This window comes from Mustela lutreola, chromosome 3 (assembly GCF_030435805.1).
Source record: "Mustela lutreola isolate mMusLut2 chromosome 3, mMusLut2.pri, whole genome shotgun sequence".
NCBI lineage: Eukaryota > Metazoa > Chordata > Mammalia > Carnivora > Mustelidae > Mustela > Mustela lutreola.
The window spans coordinates 21,464,784-21,470,783 of record NC_081292.1 but is presented as its reverse complement, the minus strand read 5'-3'; positions in this window follow the sequence as shown (position 1 = coordinate 21,470,783).

The following is a 6,000-nucleotide window of genomic DNA, read 5'->3' as shown; positions in this document are numbered from 1 at the left end:
GACTGCATTTTCTGCTCTTTAAAGTAGCTACATTACTCTTAACAAAAGCTCAGTAAGTTATTGACAAGCATCCCAAGAGGAAGCCATCACGACTGCCAACCTTGTGCTTTCAGCTGCGCAGCGTCTCTGGGGGCGATGTGGGGACACTCCGGGGAAGCTCTAGCTCCTTCCTGCAGATGCCTTGGCACCGGAGGCTGCTTTCTTCAAGCCCAGCCCTCCAGGCAATTGGTTCTGATCCTTTGGCTCGGAGAATCATTATCCTCCTCAGGTTTTGCAGCAGGAAAGCAATTGAGCCAAATGAAGAAATTAGAACCATACTCAGGCTTCACGGAAGCTTGAGCCCCAGCCCAGAAGAGCCCACTGAGAGAATTCCACACACACTCCACTGCACTTGAGCAGCTAATATATCAGGTCATACTCAAAAGTGTGGGATTCCACAGGGCAGAAGGACGTGGCCCAGGAAGGAGAAGGTATAGAACCTAGAAAAAGATAAAGGTGCCACAAATAATTCCAGGTCCAACCAAGAACCCAAATCCCAACTCTGTCTATTCAGTGGTCCATCAAATGACAAGATACCCTCTTTTCCCTCACTTATCTCCCCATCTGTGGCAGACAGGCACCTAAGAAGAAAGCTCCAGCATCACGTGGTATGTGCTGTGAAAGAAAAACGCACGAGCTGCTAAGTTAGAACAGGTGAAGGGACCTGAAACACTTTGGAGAAGGGGCTGGCGAGAATGGGTCAGAAACTCTGGAGGAAGTATTGGCTGAGTTTACCCTTAAAGAATAAAGGAAGGATACAATAGGATCCCAGGCAGCAGGGACAACAGGAGCAAAGGCCACAAAACAAAAAACAAACAAACAAACAAACAAACAGGAAAAGGAAGCTTAGAAGGACCCAAGAGGCTCCAGTTGTGAGATTATAGGAAACCCAGAAAACCATGTAAAAGAGTTTGAGAATCTGAAAATCCTAGGCAGTAGAGAATTCTCTAGTGCTTTTAGGCAGCAGAGAGATGTGATTAGGCATGTTAACCACTCCACATACTTTTTTGGGTGTATATGCATTTTTCATGTTTTTATTTTTATTTTCTTAATATAAAATTGGCCCATAGCTTTCATCAGATTCTAAAAGGTATTGATGACACAAAAGGATTATGGCCCCTGGTATAGAAAGTAATAATAAATGTGACCATGGGTGAGAGATGTACGGTGATGGGGTGCCTGCGTGGCTTAGTTGGTTGACAATCCAACACTTTTTTTTTTTTAAGATTTTATTTATTTGACAGAAAGAGAGATCGCAAGTTGGTAGAGAGGCAGGCTCCCCGCTGAGAAGAGAGCCGGATGCGGGCTCCATTCCAGGACCCCAGGATCATGACCTGAGTCAAAGGCAGAGGCTTAACCCACTCAGCCACGCAGGTGCCTAGAGAGTCCAACTCTTGATTTTGGCTCCGGCCATGATCCAACTCTTGATTTTGGCTCCTGCCATGATTTCGTGGTCTTGGGATTGAGCTCTGTGTCAGGCTCTGTTCTCAGTGGGGAGTCAGCTTGAGGATTTCTCTCTCTCTCTCTCTCTCCTTTTGCCTCCCTCCTTCATTAAATTAATTAATCAATTAATTAATTAATTAAAAGACATATCTGGTCATATTTTAAAATATTTAGATGATAGAACTCAACCCAGGCTTATTGAATCAGGCTCTGGGCATGGGCTTAAAAATATATGTATGTTTGTAAATCTCCTTTGGTAGAGCTGATAGCCAGAGAAATTCAGGAACCACCAGTCAGGACCAAGAGGGATAGGCCCTAACTCTTGTCTCCCCAGGACTTACCCACAGGCTTCCATTTCCTGTGTCTTTTTATTTATTCACATCATGCATGGCCTCTCCCCTCAAGTGAGGTCCTAACCTCACAGAAGAATGTGGTTTCACTCTCCAAAATTACAACAGAATAATCATAACCGAATAAGATAATCCCAGTTTTCATGTAATAGCCACAACCCACCTGGAGTAATGTAGTGGGGAGGACCTGTAACCTGGATGACGTAAGGGTCATTGGCTTTTGGGCGGCCATCTTGGGAGTAATTTTTAGCATCCCTGTCGAATGCCTAAGGTGTTCAACTAAATAACGTGAGGGTAGTTGTTTTTGTAATTAACGATTCAGCGATATACTGCAGAGCTGTTGCCTTTCAGCAGCTTAAGGCTTTATTTTTACAGACACTATGAGTTGATGGGTGAGGAAAAAGGGGCCTCAAAATAAAGCATTTAGACAATGTTCTGCAAAAAATAGCTGTAGGAATTTGTTCCTGCCAATATCTAGAAGCTATAAATAAGAAGTAAGGGAGTGAAAGGAAGAAACTCGCATGAAATGCTTCTGAGATATGCTCGGCTTCAGAGATTTTTTTCTTCAAAAAAGTTGGAAACAGGTTGTGGATATGATACTCTAAAAAATCTGAATGTTCTCTTCCTCACCTCAGGAAGGGGGTGGAATATCATATCCATTTACTGGAAAAACTAGGTCAGATAATACCCATTCAGAAATAGTCTAAACCAGAGCTGGTCCAAGCATTTGGGATCATTAAGAAAAATAAATTAATTAGTCAAAGATAATTCTCCACATCTGTCAAAGATCCAAAATGTCTACCAGCCCACAGCCCTGGCTTCTCCTCCCTTCTTCAGGAGCCGTTTGACGTATCATGGTCACGCAGGCATTTGTTTCTAAGCAGTTCTGTGTCGTGAATCGTATTCTTGGTAGTATCTTCTCCTTGGTTAATCCTTTGACTCAGAGGGACTTGAATATAGAATTGGGTTCATTTTCCCAGCAAGAATCCTCAGGCCAATGAATTCAACTCCATTTCAGGGCCACAGGTAACTGATAATTTTTATTAACCTTGGCCGCTCCCACCAGTTTGGATAGCAAACAGTCACAGAAGGTTTGGTGGGATTTGATGTGTTATATTTAGTGGAGATGTCATATAAACTGGAGGATAAAATGTTCTTACGGAACTGCAACCTGGTATTTGCAAAGAGCACTTAAGAAACATGACTGTCTTGTTTAGTAAAACGTAGGCTTTTTGTGCTGTGACTCTCAATGGCTTTGAGGATTTAGGGAAGCTTTCTTATCCTGGTGTCACCGGAATCACAGGTGTCCATGGATAGCCTTCAGGGAGTTCATGGAGCTCTTCTATATTATGTCAAATATTGTGTGCGTGCGTGCGTGCGTGTGTGTGTGTGTGTTTGTGTAGCTTATCTGTGTCTCTGGGCCAAAGATCATAGCTCTGATTGAATTTCAAACGAGTCTGAGATGCAAAAAAGTTGAAAAACAATTGATTTCCTATCTCATAGCAGCATTCCTATGTTCCTACATTCCTAAGTTCCAGAAGTCTCACTTTGATGTACCCACTCTGCTTTTAGGAAAGGCCCTACTTTGTCTTCTTTTTGGCTAATAGTTGAGGCCCCCATTTAGCCAGGGTTGGAATCTTCACACCCTATTCATGCTAGCGAATTTACATATTTTTAACATTTTTTAAAATTGAGTACTATAAATAACATACAATAAAATACATGGATACTAGGTCTATAAACCCTTAAGTTTTGAAAATTATACACACTGATATAATCATCTCCTACTTCGAGATACGGAAAGATATTCATCACCCTAGGCTGGTTCTTCATACTGCTTTCTAGTTATTCTCACCTCTGCCCCAACCCAGAGGCAACCACTGTTCTTGTTTATATCATAGAGTATTAGTTTTGCCTATTTCAAACTTCATAAAAATATTTTCCTGGGGCGCCTGGGTGGCTCAGATGGTTAAGCATCTGCCTTTGGCTCCAGTCATGATCCCAGAGTTCTGGGATTGAGCCCCACATCGGGCTCCCTGCCTGGCAGGAAGCCTGCTTTCCCCTCTCCCATTTCCCCTGCTTGTGTTCCTGGTCTTGCTGTCTCTCTGTCAAATAAATAAATAAAATCTTAAAAAAAAATTTTTCCTAATGGTGTCTTTGGATAAACAAGAACTATTTATTTTAACGAAGATCAACTTTTTTTTCCTTTATGGTTGATAATTATTTTTTTAATCCTTAGAAATTTTAGCTTACTCTAATGCCAGGGTCAAGAAGATCACTTCCAATCTTTTTTAAAAGCCATCGATTTTGACATGTTGAACTTATTTTTTTCTCAGCTTTATTGAGATATAATTGACATATAACATTGTGTAAGTTTAAGGTGTATGATGTAATGTAAGTACAATGTAGTGATTTGATCTATGTGTATATTACAAAATTATTACCACAATAAATTTAGTTAATAGATCCATCATCTCACATAATTGCCTTTCTGTATGTGTGTATGGTGAGAACTTTGAAGATCTCTCTTAGCAACTTTCAAATATGCAATATAGTATTGTCAACTATAGTCATCATGCTGAACCTTATATCCCCTAAATTCATTCATTTGATAACTGGAAGTCTTTACCTTTGATTACTTTCGCCCATCTCCCTACCCCAAACCTCCCAATCCCTGGTACCACCATTCTACTCTCTATTCCTATGAGTTTGGTTTTTTTCAACTCCACATATAAGCGAGAACATACAGTGTTTGTCTTCTGTGCTTGACTTACTTCACTTAGCGTAACATCCTCAAAGTTCATCTATGTTGTTGCAAATGGCAGGATTTCTTTATTTTTTAAGATCAGTGATATCATATATGATTATTACCTATATGTAATATATATTACATACAAAATATTATATATTATATGTACACACATTACATTTTCTTTATCCATTCATGCATTGATGGACACTTACGTGGTTCCCCTCTCTTGGCTCTTGTAAATAATGCTACAGTAAACATGGGGGTGTTGATCTCTCTTCCAGAAAGTGATCTCATTTCCTTCAGGTACTTGTGAGTGGGACTGCCAGATCATAGGGTAGTTCTATTTTTACTATTTTGAGGAGCCTCCATACTGTTTTCCATAGTCGCTGTGGCAATTTACATTTGTTCTAACGGTGCACAAGGGTTCCCTTTTCTTCACATTCTTACCGGGCAGATGGTTCTGCATACTTCAGGACATTTCTCTCTTCTCTCCTGCCCCCGCGCCCCCATAAGTCACTAACTTGCTTTTGATAAAGGCCCTATGTACCTTGAAGGCATCCTCTCGGCTTTCATGCCCTGTTTCCAAAATTTGAGCAGTTTCTTGCTCTTCATTTGGTGAGGGTCCATGAAACTCAGAGGGATTTGTCTTAACTTTCTTGTCCTACACAAGCTTTTGGTTGGTCATGGCCATGCACGCGGTGGGAGTCCAGTGAATCTTGAAGGGGTCTCGATCCTGTGTGCTTTCGGGGGATCTTAGCTTTCCTGCTCTTCTCCCCACCTCCAGGGGCCACTGCCTTGCACGGTGCTGGTCCTCTACATGCCGGGACAGGATCCTTCCCTTCCCTCAGATATGGGTGGACGCAGTCCTCCAGCCAGCAAAGACCTAGTATGTATCAAGGGGATTTCTCTGAGTTCTCTTGTCCTGCATTTCCTGCTGCATCCATTTTATAAGGTTGTTGCGGGAAAGAATCAGCAGGTAGGTGTGGCTCAGTATGTGACTGGGTCACCTCGGAATTTGAGTCCCCCATGCAAGCCTGTACAGGGCCGCTCAAAGTTCATTAGCAATTCACCTGGTGTCTCTGTACCCCACTTTCTGATGGCATAAGGCTCTGGTGTGGCTAGGATGAAAGTAGCCATAGGATATTCTCTGGGGAATGGATCGTCTCTTCCTAAGATTTAGCTCATTTAAATTTCTTTGCATCTGCAGCTCTCTGCTGGACTTTAAATGTCCATGATACTGTAACTTATTGCACTTACATTCATGGTAAGGATGAGTATGACAATCTCCTGTAACTTTCTACATCCTAACCAGAAAATGAAGTCAATTTTTCCATTTTGAAACTCTTCAGGGCCAGACCTTTCTTAAAGATTTTGAGAAAAGCATGCTTTCTGCTACCCTCGCCATACTTTGGTGAG